The 17,586-nt window shown below is 42.5% G+C and overlaps 1 protein-coding gene across 1 annotated transcript in view; it reads left to right on the top strand.

Moving 5' to 3' along the window:
- BACH2 (BACH transcriptional regulator 2) overlaps positions 1-17,586 on the top strand; it is a 360,814-nt gene that overhangs the window by 54,662 nt on the left and 288,566 nt on the right. The gene's annotated exons all lie outside the window — the stretch shown is intronic.

Genomic DNA, 17,586 nt, shown 5'->3' with positions numbered 1-17,586 from the left:
TTCTCTGGATATATGCCCAGGAGTGGGATTGCTGGATCATATGGTAGCTCTGTTTTTAGTTTTTTGAGGAGTCTCTATACTGTTCTCCATAGTGGCTGTACCAATTTACATTCCCACCAACAGTGTAGGAGGGTTCCCTTTTCTCCACACCCCCTCCAGGATTTACTGTTTTAGGCTTTTTGATGATGGCCATTCTGACCGGTGTGAGATGATACCTTGTTGTAGTTTTGACTTGCATTTCTCTAATAATTAGCAGCAGGATCTTTTCACGTACCTTCTTGAAGTAGCCGAACAGCGACAGGTCCACAGTGTCCAGTGAGCTGAAGAAGCACAGCTTCACAGAATCCAGTTCTCCCGTTTTCTGGAATCCCAGAGTCTTTCTTTTTTGCTTCGTCCTTTATTCCCCCTGTATTCAGGCTTTACCACTTCTTTTCTGGGTAAACACAGTAACCTCTTTACTTTACTCCTCCCGGTTTCCACATATGGCCCCTTCATTTATCTTCCATACTGCCAGTCAGAATGATCTTTTCTAAAGGCAAAACCGAGTCTTGTGGTGACTTTCTTACAGTCTTCCTTAGCTTAGCTGAGCACATTTCCTTCCCAGGGGACCTAACATCCCAGAGTGTCTAAGACCTACATACCTTTCCTGTCAGCATCCTTTTCCCCCTCCGCCCCTTCTGTGCTCTGGACAAACCTTTGCTTTCCCAAAAGTTTTGTGCTGAATGCCTGAATTCTGCAGGCCTGAGCTCTCCTCGGGCCTCAGGTATACTTCTGTCCTAGCACTCTGTTTTCTAGTGGACTTACTTTCCTCACTAGACTCTAAGCACCTTGCTTGTGTTTTATCCAGCACCTAGCCCAGCACCTGACACATAGTGCTCAATGTAAGTTTATTATATGAATGAATGAGTGAGCGATTAGATCACACACAAAGCAGAGAGGAAGGAGAAGCTGCATTTAATTAGTATATGAAATAGTCTTGAGTTGCAGTTAATACAGATTTCAACAAGAGTGAGGCTGGCTGGTTGATTCGGGTGGTCACCCTAAGGACACAGCCCTGGGGGATAGCCACAGGACCAAAATCAGTTTTATTAGTTCTAGAGAGATGTGACTTGCAAGAATTGACTTATGATTAAATTGATGACAGATTAATTCATAACAGATCTTTTGACAGTGAGAAAGAGAGAGACCAGGCAGCACAATTGACGGGGGTCATTTGCTCAGACCATATCCTCTTGGTCAGTAAATTCTCAGGGGACCAAATATTAGAGCTGGCTAAGTTCTAATATGAGGAATTGAATTCTTTCTAATTGTCCTTCAGGGATTTTCCATCAAGCTGGATTATCTGGAAGAATGATTCTTTTCTCTTTTAATTTTTATTGGAGTATAGTTGATCCACAGTGTTGTGTCAGTTTCTGCTGTACGGCAAAGTGAGTCAGCCACACACATACATATGTCCACTGTTTTTTAGATTCTCTTCCCATATAGGTCATCACAGAGTATTGAGTAGAGCTCCCTGAGAATGATTCTTTTCTTATGGAAGATAAGCGAGTCTAGATCAGTGTCTTTCACACAGTTCTTAGTAGCAGTCAGAGCTGCTCTTTCTTTGTAATCATGATAGCTAATATTTATGGAATGTTTACTGCTGCATGTCAGGCACTGTTCTAAAGGCTTTATCTACGTTGGCTCAATTCTCAAAACCCTATGATGAAGTTTCTGTTATTAGCTCCATTTTTACAGACTGGGAAACTGAGACAGAGATGTTAAGTGATTTATCTAAAGTTACCTTGTGAAGGGAGCTGGGATTTGAACCCATGCAGTCAGACTCCAGCACCTGTGCTGACCAGCCTTTGGAAAAATGCAACCAGCCTGTCTTGTGGTTGCTTTATAGTACTTCATTTAATTCTCATAGCAGCTCTTGCAAATGAGGTGTGTTAACCAAGACCTTTTTGGTTGCGAGTAGCAGACTAACTTGAGTGAAAAAGATTTAACTGTATTTTGTAACTAAGCTGTCTTTGTGTCATGTGACCAGCTGTGACACTGGGTATCCCAGTGGGTATGGAGAGGCAGTTCTTCAGAGAGGAAGACGAGCCGGTGATGGACTAACAAAAATCACACTAGGAATCGGAAGTTGAGAGAGGTTAAGTAGCTTGGCCAGGGTCACGCAGCTAGGGAATGGCAAACACGGAATTTGGAACTAGGCTCCCGCCTCCAGAACCAGTCTGTGTTTGGTCTGATTTGTATGAACCCTGTGCATTCCACACATCCTTCTTCTGTCTTCCGCCTCCAGCAGGTTATGGTATCATTGGCCAAGATATCTTTTTCTCTGCTTCATTTTAGTTCTAAGGACACATTGTGGTCACCTCCCGTGAGCCTGGCTGTTTCCCAAATGTAGTGTGCATTGTTTCATTTAATCCTGAACTGTCTTTTAGGATAGTTATGTAAACAGTTAAGTTCATCTAATCATTTTACTACTTTCCACTTCAGGGAGTGAATTTTTTCTGACCAGGCCCCAACTTCTAGAGAACTATTTACTGAAGCCCTGTGACCAGACCAGAGCTTTTTCAGGCGAAGGTTTATGCAAAACATTGGCCTTCATGGAAACTTGGTTCTTGCTCACTTGGGTCTCAGTTCATGAGAAGGTTCATCAACTCAAGCAGCAGGTCACAGATACACGTACAGGTGTGGAAGCTTAGCTTGTGTTCTTCCTGTCGCCTCGCAGCCCTACTGTACAGATTTTTAGCAGGGAGCGTGCTCTTCGGAAGATGCTCTGTACTTTGCACTTCTGAATCTGTTTATGAGAACATGACAGTATTTTTCAGTGTTTGCACCACCTCTGTCTGACGCTCTGATCCTTGATGTGTTTAGTTTTTTACGTGTGCTCATCTCTACATCAAAAACAGAGGAAGCCACAGGAAATTGCTACCTGTATTTCCAGGAAATGTAACTACCTCCCCTGCTCCCCGATCCGCACAGCCCAGAAGACCCCACTGTGGGCACTGGCATCGCTGATGAAGGTGGTGATTAGGAGCTGGGGAGCGTTCTCATTCTGCTGCGCTGCCAACAAAAGCCCCAAGAAGACAGGTCTTCAGGCTCATGGGTGAACGCTAAATCTGGTTCTCTAAACACTCCTCTGACCAGGTAAATGCATGCATGAAGTGAGGTGTAATTCCAAACCAGAGGGCTGGTGGGCCTCACTCTTTCTGCTCAGGTGTGGCACCTCCTGCCTGGTCCACAGGGCTGGGGCTGGCGCTCTCGCTGATCACACAGAAATGAAATAATCCTGGGAGAGAGCCTATTGATGGACTCGGGAGATCTCAAGAGCATGAGGTGATGGACTCGGAGGGCGTTATGCTAAGTGAAATAAGTCAGAGAAAGACAAATACTGTATGATATCACTTATATGTGGAATCTGAAAAAGACAACAAACTCCTGAATATAACAAAAAAGAAGCAGACTCACTGATACAGAGAACAAACTAGTGGTTACCCGTGGGGAGAGGGAAGGGGGGAGGGGCAATAGAGGGATAGGGAATTAAGAGGTGCAAACTGCTACGTATAAAATAAATTAGCTACAAAGATATATTGTACAACACGGGAAATATAGCCAATATTTTATAATGACTACAAATGGAGTATAACCTTTAAAAATTGTGAATCGCTATATTGTACACCTGTAACTTATATAATATTATACATCGACCATATGTCAATAAAAAAACCAGAAAGACCAAGAGGTTACACTGAACACCAGCCATTCTTTAAAGAATTATGATAATATATACACACTACTATATATAAAATAGATAACTAATAAGAACCTACTGTATAGCACAGGGAACTCTATTTGATACTCTGTAATGACCTATATGGGGATAGAATCTTAAAAAGAGTGGATATATGTATGTATAACTGATTCACTTTGCTGTACAGCAGAAACTAACACAACGTTGTAAATCAACTGTACTCCAATAAAAATTTTGAAAAAAGAATGATGATGATGGTAATGATAATAGCTAATATTTATTGAGTGTTGACTGTGGTATGCCAGACATGTAACTTAGGACCTATGTGTGTTATTTAATTCAATCCTCACATAAATCCCTCCAGGGACTTTCTATATTATCCCAACTTTCAGATGAGGCACCTGAGACTCAAGAGAGCATTTAATATCTTGTCCAAGATCACGCAGCCAGTAAATTCAAACCCAGACGTCTGTAATGCCACACCAGCACTGTAAATAGTTGAGTAGATATTACTGGGAGCACAGCTGGGCTGGCAGTCTGTATGCACAGGCAGATGGGAGCAGACAGGGTCCATCCAGGCAGGCTGAAGGCTGGTACCAAGGGCAGGCTTTGCTGTAGATCTGCCGTAGTGACACTCACATGGAAGAAAGGAGGGGCCGGTAGTCCAAGAAATCCTTTACCCCAGGGAATTTATGTGTCTTCTGGGTGCCGGCTAACGTCCTGAGTGCAAGCAACCGAATACAAAAGGGTGACTTCTCACTGCATCATGGTCCCAGCTTCTTAGCGTAGCTCTCTTCTCTATTTTAGCTTATAAATTTATATTGTGATTAAAACAAGTATGAGAAATTGATGTTGTTTCAGCTTCTCCATGAGCTGAAACAAATTTTCATTTAAGCATGAAATCTGCCATCTCACGGATCAAAAAGGCTCTGGAAGAGAAGCTTCCATAAATATTTGAGGCTTAACGAAGGCTATCTAGTTAATAATACCCCACATTATTACAAAAAGGTAACATTTGACTCCAAAGATACACCCCGTTAAAGCCGGTAACAAAAAGTTGGAAAATGAGGCTAGGAATTAATAAAAGGTATCAGGAAGCCTATTTGTGGACTTGCTAGAGACAGGCCGTAAGTGGGGTTTTGAACTTTCTGGCAGCTGTCGTGAAGATGGAGAGACACGTGTAGTAGACATTGATTTTCAAAACTCAAAAGGAGAAAAGGTCTCTTAGAATTTTAGCAGAAAAACAGTTTGTACCTCTACACAGGTGGTGGTTAGTGTTGGTTTAAAACTGTTAGCATGCAGCCCCCTGTACACCTCTCTGCATTCCACTTATTTTTCGGATTGAAAGCCCATGTAGTGTGATTTATCACATGTCTACTTCTGGAGTGTTTCAAGACTGATAATCTGGTTTGTGTATCATCCACGTCTTCCTTTCTCTTTCCTTCTGGGCCTGTTGTTCATCTCCTGGACATTTCTTTTCTCATTAGCAGTTCTGCTAAATGATAAGCAGAGAAAATAAAAATAAACACACAACTCTAGCAATCAGCTTTGCTATTTACAGAGGTGGTTTTAATGCTTTTTTAGCAAATGGGAATTTCAAGAGAGATCTTTCCCGATTGTCTTAGAGCTCAGCCCGCCCCTGTGTGTGCTTAGTGAACCCCACCTGAGCTCCAGGTGGAGGGCAGGCAGGGAGAGAGACCTACAGGGGGAAGTTTGACCCCATCATACCTGAGATAAAGCCACTCTTGGTGAATTGACATTGAGCAGAAGAGGTGGAACCTTGTGTTCGTTTGCTAGGGCTGCCATAACAAAGTACCAGAGACTGCGCGGCTTAAACAATAGAAATTTCTATTTCTGTTTCTAGGCTGAAAGTCCTAGATCATGATGTCAGCAGGGTGGATTTCTTCTCAGGGCTTCTCTCTTTGGCTCGTAGGTGGCCGAAGATCACATGATCTTCCCTCTGCCTGTGTCTGTGTCCTAATCTCCTCTTCTTATAAGAACACCAGTCAGATTGGATTAGGGTTCCCCCTGGTAACCTCATTTAACCTTAAATACCTCTTTAAAGGCTCTGTCTCCAAATACAGTCACATTCTGACTTACTGGGGGTTAGGATTTCAAAAATTCAGCCCAAAACAAAACTGCTGATTAAAACAAGATGTTGCATTACCTAGATTTCAAGAACGCGAATTTCTCTCTTCTCCAGTTATAAAGAATTGAAGGTCTTGCAGGGCACCCTTGTTGTAGATTTGTGCCCTTGAAAGGCTTGGATCACAGTCAGGGTTTTTGTATGTGTGTGTTTTTTCTTTTGGATCAAATATACTGTGTCTATTGAAAGTTTGAAGATCAGTGCATTTCCTCCTGTTCAGAAAATAATAATGCCAAGCTTTCACCAGAGTTCTTTTCATCTCCAAGGCTCTCTTAAATATTGACTAATTAAGTAAAAATGGAGGAAGTCTGGCTAAATAGCCTCTCTTTGAGGACCAGTCCAGTGGACTTAGAATACACGGTGATTTGCTGTATCTTTGAAAACAGAAGCAACTAGAAATCTTTTATTATTGGCTGTAATAGCAAATGGCATCTCTTATTATGTTTAGCAGCTGACGTATCAAATTGCATTTTAGTTGGTTGTTATACATGAAATAGTAGGATATAAGTAGACTGAAAATGAGAATTTACAGCCCTGGGACATGGGATATCTGACATCTAGGTGTTGCCATGACAACTCATGAGGATGTTGCTTTGTAATCTTTTAGATTAGGTTCCAGCCCAGGGTCACTGGATTGGAATTGGAGGGGGGATTGGTAAGCGGACGTGAATGTTGTACTTTTACTAAGTGGTATTTGAATTTGCAGTTTGGTCATCTTGCTAAGATCAAGTAGAAATGACATTGAGGGAATATTTAAATTCTTCAGGACCGAGACAAGGTCACATTTGTCAGCAAGAATATTTGGATGGAGTGGCCTGAGACTCAGCAGCTGGAAGACAGGATTTCCTGTCCTTGGTCAGTGGATAAGAACTATGCAAGCATCCCTTAATATATGTACACCCCTGAACAGTTCTGTGTAAATGAAACACTGGGAAATTTAATCTTTTTTATAATTGTCTTATGTTATAAAATTGGAACTGAACATCTCCGAGAAAGCAATTTGGCCGCAAAGCAAAGCACGGCTGCTTTCTAGTGTCCCATATCCTCCATCTCAACCGGAAATGGCCTGGAGGGTGTGGAATTTGGATCAGGCAAGGGAACTGGGCAGAGTGAGGAAGGAAGCGGTTGGAAAACAGGGCACTACATTCCTCACCCCTCACGTTGGCCTTGACCACGGGTACCACATCTCCCCTCTGACAGGGGGCCGGCCAGACATGCTCGTCACCTGGGAGGGTCAGTGCAAGGACTCTGTGGTGAAGTCAGATCCCAGTTCTGCCACGAGCAGTGTGATCTTGGACAAAACACGTTTCCATTCTGGGCTCCCCCTAGGAAATGAGGAGATTGCGTTTCCTCTGGCTGTCAAGTTCTGCAGCTCCTCATCATGTGGGGAGGGGCAGGTCGCCACATTTCTCTTCTTTGCCGTTAAACCCACATTTCCATCATCTCTTTGCAGCAGAATTAGCCCTCCCCGGTTAGGGGACCTCTGGATAATTAAGAGAGGGCAGAAAGGTACCTCCCCCTCCCCCCCCTCCAATCCTCATATATTTTAGGTTTTATTTCCGAAGCAAAGGCTGCCATGCAGTGAGGAGAAGATGAAATCCCAAACAGAAGACAGCCAGTTCCAGTAAGTTTTTCCACTACCGCTGTTGTCAGCATCAGCTTCAGCTTAGCCAGTATTTACTGAGCACTTCTATATATAGGAGACAGTGCTAAGCACTTTATAGACATATGCCATTTAATCGCATGACAGATACACGTATGTGTCTGTATGTGAAAATGTAAAATCCAGCGTTTGCTATGTAGCAGGTATTACGTCGAATCCTCACAATAATCCAGTGGGGGAGATCAGTTAAGCCTCACAACAGAGGTGGTGCCATCAATTAGCTCTGTTTTTACAGTTAAGGAAGCTGAGCCAAAGCTAGGAACTGGTGGAGCAGGGATTTGAATGCAAGTGGTATGGCCTCAGAGCCCTTTCTCATAATCTCTCTGCAGTGGTTCTCTACACTCACATGACACAGCCGTCGCCTGGGGAGCTTTTAAAATCTGTGGATCCCCGGACCCCATTCCAGACCAGTCAGAATGTGTGGGGTTGCAGCCTGCACCTGGGTATGCTGATAAGCAGCCCAGGCTGAGAACCACTGCCCCAGATGGACCACTAGGGTCACGGGACAGAGAGGTGGTGGGCAGCCCCACATCTAACAGATGACTGACCGGGGCCTTGCATCCAGGCTGCTAACTCTAAAGCCAGGTCCCTTGATGGCACAATGGGCAACATTCCAATTATTATTGTTGCTCTTAGGACCTGTACCTACCATCATGCCTGGTTTCCCTTTCCTAGTCTAAATCTCAAGGCCTCAAGTTCATTTAGGGCCTTTTAAAAACTGTGTAATTGGAACTTCTCTGGCGATCCAGTGGTTGGGACTCTGCGCTTCCACTGTAGGGGGCACAGGTCCGAGGTCTGGTCGGGGAACTAAGACCCTGCAGCCTGCATGGCAGGGCCAAAAAATAATATAAATATAAATTTGTATTAGGCCACATTATGATAATCAAAGAAGATGAACCACAGGAGTGATTTCCCACTTAACAGTGTCGGCTAACCTGGACTGGTCAGCGTCACCATCTTTAATGTCAGTTATTGTGCTCTACCGGTAGAGTCTGGGACAATGGTTCTAAAACCTTGATGCACATTGGAATCACCTGGGGATCTTTATATACCACAGATGCCCAACTCCCACCCCAGACATTTGATTTTATTAGTGTGGAATGTCACCTGCACAGTGGGCTTTTTAAAAGCCCTCCAAAGTGATTCTGATGAGCAGCGGTTTGAACCAGTGGTTTAAGAACTTGGTCTGTAAGTTCACAAGGGTGCTGACTATGGAATCACCTCTGAGGCCTGAACTCACTTTTTACCTCTGACAGTGTCTCACCACCGTCCTCCTTTGCATTTTAGCCAGCATGATTAATTTGCATTTAATTCTGCTCAGTTCACTACCTGACTTCCAATTCTACCTCGCTGTCAAATGATGGTTTCTCCCCAAAGGTGATCCTTATGCTTAGGCTCTTGGAGTAATACCGGTGACATGTCTGTGGGGTATCTTTGTAAGGTTCTCTCTTATTTTCACTATGAGATGTATTTCTTTTGAAATTGTTTTACATTTTAAAACATTTTTGTGATTTTTATACACATTGCTTTTTCCTTCCGAGAGTAAAATAAACAACTTTTCCGCATAATGCTTTATAATAATAAACCACTTACAAGTCTTTTCCCAAAATAGTTGACCGTCAGATTCACTCATGGGAGATGGCTGCCATGCCCGCAGTGCTTAACAGTTGATAAAATCTTACAGATAGAAATATGGTGCAAAGTTTCTCCTTCGGAAGTTTAGAAAAGTCCGATTAACTTATCCACTGGCAAATATAGTGGGATTATAAAGACGTATTAAAGCAGAAGCGTACATTTGTTGACAAGTTTGCAAATGTACTGGATTGATCTGGAAATTCATTTCTCAGTAAGTACTAAGTCTCAAACTGAGATTTTTTTAAGGCAACAGAGGTGGTGTTTGGTGGGTAAGAGGAGATAGGTATTGATAATTTGCAAGTGGAACAGCTATTGGCAAAGGCTGGCAGATGGAGAATTGAGCTAGGCTGGTGGGAAAGGTATAAACTGGGTGTGATGAGGAAGGAGTGCTGAGGAGGGGCTGGCTGTTGTATGAGATTTCATAGCAAGAATACTTGGGAAGAGCTAAAAAATACATGGTATCGCGGTAGGAGTTTCCGTTTTCCTTTGTGTGGTGGTTGAAGTCCAGTTGGTCTGTAATCGCGTTGGTGTTCTGGATCACTGAACAAAAAGGCTGGTAGTTTGGGTTGGTTATTATGCTTTTCTTGAGGGTAAAGCTTTTGAAATTAACTCTGCTTCTTTAGGTTGAAAATTCCTCATTCTGGTGTCTTGTCTACGTCTTGCCGCTGTAATCCCTGAGAAGAGAAAAGGGGTTTAGGACGCCTCTCTTTTGAAATGAGCAGGGTCAGAGCAGGCAGGGGGCTATCACGGTTGTTTCTCTTTGTTCCAGACTTAGAACATGTGAGCAAGTGGTTCCACCCCTCACTTTGTGAGCTGTTTTCCTCCGATATTTCCTAATTTTTCCCATGACGTTCCAGCCTGTTTCTTCACCAGATTGTAAGGCCTGAAAGACCCCATTGTTCTACAGGAGTCTGAGCTGGTGCACATTTGCTGAGCTGGCCGGGTGGGGTCTGCGTGTGGGTGGGACGTGGCCTGGGGATAATGCAGATTAGAGGATGTGCGGAGTGTATTCCTGACAGTGGCAAACACTTTCTGCTTAGCAGGCGTTTAGAGAGGGCCTTTTTCTTCATAGAAGGTGCCGTACTTTTAAAATATTTTTCACAAACTATGTCCTTCACTGCGCTGATTGAGAGAAATGGGGACATTCCATTAAGCTAAGGAAAGTTTCTTAATGGTAAATCAAATGAATGAAAGCCTTATCCAAACTTCACTTCATCTTCAGATAAATGCAAACTTTTGTTCTTGTAACACACACACACACACACGCAGACACCCTCCACACACACTCCTGATGGCCTGCCCAAGATTTATGTGAGCGCTTGATCCATTTTCACCTTCTCACCCACCCTGAACATCTATTTAGAATTGCAGCCTTTCTCTTCCACCCCATTCCCAATTCCTCTGAGCTCATTTTTTTTTATTGCACCTATCACCTTATAACAAAAGTAATTTATTATGTTTCTTATTTGTGTTTATTATCTGTCTCCCTCCATTAGACTCTAGATCCCACTAAGGTAGGGGATTTTGTCTGTTTTCTTCACGGATTATCCCAACTCTCAGAACAGTGCCTGACGCGTAGTAGGTGCTCAGTAAAAATTGTTGAGCGAATTAGTGAATGAACAGCGTTAAGAAGTTAATGATGTGTCTCAGATTTGGGTCCTAGCCTTTTTAATTCTAATTTACTAGTGGATCTTAAAACATTTTCTGTGGCTTTGTTTTCCAGCTTCCCTACTTTTTAGGATAATGAAGGATGGTATCTTCTCCCAGCTAAAGTTTGGGAATGACTTGATGATCCTTAAGTAGTAGGGGCAGCAGAGTATTGCTCTTAGATTTACATTTTGACCTCAAAGGCCCTACACTAACCATCTTCAAACTCTGGTCTGCAGAAGTTCCCTGGAGATATTTAAGGGGCTGTGCAAGCATTTAATTTGCATTTTATTTTTAATATATTTAGAGCGATTTTTTATAATCATGATTTTAAAACATGCACTTAAATGTGTTACATACCAAATTTTCACACATTGGGACCACCGACGCATTGAATTGGACTGTCAAGTTAACCTTGAAATTAAGTGTTTTCTGCTGTTTTGGCTTCTATATTTGAACGTGTTATAAATGAGTTGTCGATAAGGAAGTCTGTACCAGTATTTTTCAGATTCCAGCCTGATTACAAATTGAACAAGTGAATTCCTCCTGTTAGATAAATACAGCATGCTCAGTTACATGCCGGGCAGGGCTAGGGAGCCTCCGCTGCGAGTACGCTTCTGTGTGGGTGAGTGGCCAGTTGTACAAGAAGTGAACATTCTGTTTTACGGTCCTGTATCCCCACTGTACATTTTGGATTCTCCTTGATTGATTATTAAAGAAATCAAGTAATTGTCAGGTCATCGTTAGTAATTAAAATTTGAAATTAAAAAAGTCTTTTTTTTTCCTTTTTAAAAATTTTTTTATTGGAGTATAGTTGCTTTACAATGTTGTGTTAGTTTATATTGTACAGCAAATGAATCAGCTGTACGTATACATATATCCCCTCTTTTTTGGATTTCCTTCCCATTTAGGTCACCACAGAGCGTTGAGTAAAGTTCCCTGTAATATACAGTAGGTTCTCATTAGTTATCTATTTTATACATAGTATCAATAGTGTATATATGTCAATCCCAATCTCCCAGTTCATCCCACCCCACCCCTTTCCCCCTTGGTATACATACATTTGTTCTGTACGTCTGTGTCTCTATTTCTGCTTTGTAAATAAGATCGTCTATACCAGTTTTTTCAGATTCCACATATATGCATTAACATACAATATTTGTTTTTCTCTTTCTGACTTACTTCACTCTGTATGACAGTCTCTAGGTCCATCCACATCTCTACAAATGACCCAATTTCATTCCTTTTTATGGCTGAGTAATATTCCATTGTATATATGTACCACATCTTCTTTATCCATTCCTCTGTTGACGGACATTTAGGTTGCTTCCATGTCTTGGTTATTGTAAATAGTGCTGCTGTGAACATGGGGTGCACTCATCTTTTCAAATTAGAGTTCTCTCTGGGAAATGGGATTAACGTCTGCATTTTTTCAAGGTTTTGGGTTCGTTTGAGGCATATCACGAGATTACAAAGCGAATTGCTAAAGAACTGTTAAGATTTCCAATTTAACTGTTCCTTGCTGTTCCGATCCACTCATTTCCAAAATTTGGATATGGAAATTTCCCAGAGTGAGTTCTAGTGGCAAAGGATACAGTGTTATTCATGTCAATTTTGTTTCCCAGTTTCAAATGGTACGCAATAAGAATAGCAGATAGCAAGAGATTCACCTGAAAACTTGTCTGAATCTGTTTGGTCTCTGAGTTTAGAGAGCAGGATTCAGACAGGGACTCATACCTGTAGTAGTAACCTGGGAATATCAGGATTCTCTTAATACAGTGCAACCAGATACAAACACAGCAGTAAAACATATGCTGCATCAGTTTTAAAAGTCAGTTCAGGGCTTCCCTGGTGGCGCAGTGGTTGAGAGTCCGCCTGCCGATGCAGGGGACACGGGTTCGTGCCCTGGTCCGGGAAGATCCCACGTGCCGCGGAGCTGCTGCGCCTGTGAGCCATGGCCGCTGAGCCTGCGCGTCTGGAGCCTGTGCTCTGCAACGGGAGAGGCCGCAACAGTGAGAGGCCCGCGTACCACAAAAAAAAACAAAAACAAAAACAAAAGTCAGTTCATAAGCCAACTACTTTCTGAAAGCCCCACTTCCTGCCATCTCAAAAGTGCCCCTGAATATATTATGGGAAATAGTTATGTTGTATTTTATGGAACATTTTAGAGACCTCCTTTCGCAGCCTTCTATTGGGTTGGCCAAAAAGTTTGTTCGGGCTTTTCCGTAGGATGGTCAGTGCAATATTAATGCACTCAACACTGTTGTCATTTGCTGTTCTGTCTCCCACACTGTACTTGAGCCCCTTGAAAGGAAGAATTGTGTCTCCTTCCTGTCAGTGCCTGGCATTGTCTGCCATGTGGGGAGTCCTTCGTACCTGTTCATTAAATGGCATTGGATTCGACCGCAGAGGGAAGTGAGCTTGGAAGGAGCAGTGCAGCCTCATACTAAATACACAGTCAGTAACTTTTCACACGAAGCACAAATTTTAGCATTAAAAACATATTGGATATGTTTTTATATCCCAGCAAGTCCATTGGCCTACACTGCCTGCAGGATCAGATGCAAACCCGAGCCATCCAGGACAGTGTCCATGGGCCACACGTGGCTCTTGAGCTCTTAAAATGTGGCCAATCCACATTGAGATGTGTTATAGGTATAAAACCCATGCCCTATTCTAAAAAAACTTAGTATGTGGCTGGAAACTAGAGATGATCATACTAAGTGAAATAAGTCAGAAAGAGAAAGACTACCACATGATAGCACTTACGTGTGGAATCTAAAATATAACACAAACGAACTTATCTACGAAACAGAAACAGACTCACAGACATAGAGAACAGACTTGTGGTTGCCTACCAAGGGAGAGGGGAGGTGGGGGAGGGATGGATTGGGAGTTTGGGATTAGCAGATGCAAACTATTACATATAGGATGGATAAACAACGAGGTCCTACTGTAGAGCGCAGGGAACTATAGTCAATATCCTGTGATAACCCATAAAGGAAAAGAATACAAGAAAAAAAGAATGTTTATATATAATATGTATAACCGAATCACTTTGCTGTACAGCAGAAATTAACACAACACTGTAAATCAACTATACTTCAATAAAAAATAAATTTAAAAAGATAAAACTAAAGAGTATAAAAAATGTAATATATCTCATTAATAATTTTCGTATGGATTACATGTCAAAATGGTAATATTTTAGATCTGTTGGGTTAAATACATATCATTAAAATTAATTCCTCCTGTCTCTTTTTACTTTTTTCATGTGACTACTAGAAAATTTGAAGTTATGTGTGTGGTTCACCTTAGGTTTCTGTTGCTCAGTGCTGGTCTAAGCTGTATCATGACATTTAAAGTTTCTTATAACTTGGCCTCAGTTCCCTTTTCAGCCTCAAATCCCAGCCCTTCCTGCTCTCCTCAGAATTTCTCATAACCCCCAGAACTCACCAAACCTATTTATACTTACGGGTTGTTGCTGTTGGTTTGTTTTTTTTTTTTCCCCCACATTCTGTTCCTTCATTCTGAGCTGTCCTTCCCTTTCTTTGTTAGCTGTAAAATTCCTACTCAGATTTTTAGGACCTGGCTTAATTGTCCCATGCTGCTGCTGAAGTTATGCCCCGTCTCCCCACAGCAAGCTCTTGGTTGGTACCTCCATTGTTGTGCTGGCCTTGCTGTGCTGCCATTAGGTGTCTTCTTAACTAGCCTTCTCCAGGGAAAAGGCTGCAGTTTATTCCTCCAGTGACCCCTGAGGGTGTGTACTAGACATTTAATTGACATTTATTAAATTAATGTATGAATTAATTTCATCCTACTGCACAAACTGCTATTATCGCATGCATCCACCCTTGATCATCTGAACCATCAGCCATGCAAAAAATTGGATGCTGAGGCCGACAGCACTGGGCCTCTCAGCCATAACCCCAATTTCAGACTTTTGTGTTCAATAAAATGGCCTCTTTGTTCTCACTGGTTGACTTATGGCAATTTAAAATATTATACATTTGAATTTATGAAATCTATGGATATTGTATAGACTGAGAACATAAAATGACATAAACATGACCACTTTTACTCTTTTGTTTACAGGGATTTCATGTAAGATTTCATTTGGTTGAAGATTTCACTTCTAAGTTTGGAAGCCGCTGTTCTAACCCTAAATTTCATTTCCATTTCCATTCCAAAGGTTTCTTTCTGGTTTTGATGATGTGGTTTCTAGTATCACAGAAGTTTACACAGAGCAAGACCTTTCAACTCTGGCTGCCCAATAGCTACAGCTGGGAAGCTGTCAAAAATTCTGATGCCCAGGGTCCCCGCACCCCCAGGGATCCTAGTAGAATGGGGCCGAGGGCACCGGTAATTATGTAATAAATTGATTCCTGGCTCCAAAGAGCCAGGTGAACTATGAAAATGTTGAAGCTGTGAATTGATCATTTTTCTTTGTTTTTATTAGTCATATTGTAGTCATGGTAATCCATCTTAAGTTTGTACTGTGATTTGGGGGTTAAAACAGCATTTAATGGAACACATCTTCTGTAGACAATTTAAGCCTTCTGAAATTGAAAGTTTTTTTCTGTCATTCTCTAAAACCTATATGCAGCAGAACTTTAATGTCCCTTACTCGTAGAAATAGCAAACAAAAGACCTATCTCAGATTATGAAACTAGGGCTGACAAAGACAGTGGGTGTAAGACGTCCGCCCAGGCAGTGGCCTCCTGGCACCCTTGTTACCCTGAATAAACAGTGCTGCCCTGACAGAACCTCTGTAGCTCTGCCACGTTGATAAAATCTGACATTCTGCTTAATCACCTTTTAGTGATATTCTTCTTTTTGTTCTTGGTATGTGAGAAATCAGCTTTTTTTTTTTTTAAGATGTGGGAAAGAATTATCTTTAAGTTCCTAATTCAGTAAAATGGGCTGGTAATGCACATATAATTTTTGTAGGGACGGGAAAATGATCTAATTTCTGTTTATCAAATGTCTCTTCTTAAATTTTTAAAAACTTATAAAGTACCTGAAATCACGTGAAGGAGAAAATCTGGGATAAATACTTCGGAGACCTTGCAAGAAAAGCATCTGAATTCCAGTAGTCTGTTCCATGTCATGACTGTATACTATTAAAATGCCAATGTAAATAAGCCTAAGTTTTGCAAATTATCAGTTTGTTGAAAAAGGCTGTGTGCTCTTATTCTTCTGAAGCATCATCTCTTTCAGTTTGGGCTCTGGAGGGAAAGAAGAAAGAAAGAAAAATACACACTTGGGATCGAATCCTTTAGGGCAGAGAAAGGAATAGAATCCTTTCGTTGACTTGGTTATTTGCAGCCGGTATGTCATCTGGGTGAGACTGATGTAATGCGGATTGAATGTTGAGGCAAATTTAGGGGTGTGTGTGTGTGTGTGTGTGTGTGTGTGTGTGTGTGTGTTTTAAAGCCCCACTCCCAGAATTTGGAGTGAGTGTGAAGGGCACCACAACAACCCCTGGATCTGTCAAGAATGTACCTATTTTTAACATCTGGATCAAGTGTCAGCTCTCAATAGGAGATGAGGAAGGGGGTAGGGACCGTGTTCGACGGATGCGGATGGGAACCGGCCCTCTGGCGTGTTTACAATACAGCTGTGCATTCTTAATGGCTCTGCCGCTGCCGCCAGGTAGAGTTTTCTTTGCACGTGATGAATGGCAGAGAATTCTTTAGCCGAGGGAACCGAAGGAGCTGGGAGGCGGAAAGGGGAAGGGCAGAACGGAAAAGAGAGAAAAAGAAACACACGGCTCCAGAGGGAGATGGTCTGTGCTTTGCAGTTGCTTGTGTGGATAGAAACCAGATGGTGAGCTGGAACCGCACTTGCTAGGCTAGCTGGGGAGCCAAACATATGGTTAATGGTCGGGAGAAACAGCTCCCGGAGCCAGGGCTTTGCTGACTGCTTCATATTACAGATTGTTACAGTGTGTCATTACATTGCCAACCTAAGTGCTTAATACCCACTGCGGGTGGGCGGGCGCTGGGCATCCACTCACAAGAAAGATTTGAGCTCTTTGCTGGCTCCGAATGCAAAAGTGACATCATAGGGAGGCTTAAAAATGTCTGGTGTTGGGAGGTAGGGAGAAGGGTAATTTTGTAGTGGAAACAACATTTTTTTCTTCCTTTTTTTCCTTAATGAGCCAAGCCTCCACTCCACTAAACTCTAGTGTGTTTACGAGGACCTTTTTATATGAGTATCTCTCTCCGTCTCTCCGTCTCTGTCTGTCTCATACATACACACACACATGCGCACACACACACAAAGTCCTCAGGCAGAATTCTAAGCCCCAGGCCCTGTCCCACCCCCTCCACTTTCACTTGGACGCCCCATCCCTGCCCTCCCAAGCCCCGCATTTGAAGTTTCTGTTTGGGGAGCTTTGGGGCCACAGCAGGCCCATGTTATCTAAGGAACTGCTGAGCCCATTCATCTGCTTTTCACGGCCCGCTTCCTTTTATTTTTAGCCAAATCCGTCAGGCCTGACAGGCGGGTAATTCGAGCCAGAGAAAGGGCAATGCTCCAGGTCCTTTCCACAAAGCAATTCTTCTCCTCCCTCCTGGGAGGGCTCCAGACTTGGCCTGCTTCAGGCAGATGGATTTGTTGAGTCATGTGAGATCATTTACACAAAAACACAGTGAGGCAGTGGAAATTGGAAAAAAAAAAAGGAGGGTGGGGACAGAGGAAAGAGGAGGGGAAGGTAGAGTGTGCAGGGAAGCAGCTAGACTGAGGAAT

Source organism: Delphinapterus leucas, chromosome 12 (genome assembly GCF_059928025.1).
Source record: "Delphinapterus leucas isolate spDelLeu-1000000601 "Yukka" chromosome 12, BTC_Dleu_Yukka2, whole genome shotgun sequence".
Taxonomy (NCBI): Eukaryota; Metazoa; Chordata; class Mammalia; order Artiodactyla; family Monodontidae; genus Delphinapterus; species Delphinapterus leucas.
The sequence above is the reverse complement of the archived record's forward strand: the minus strand, read 5'-3'. Positions and strand labels throughout refer to the sequence as shown.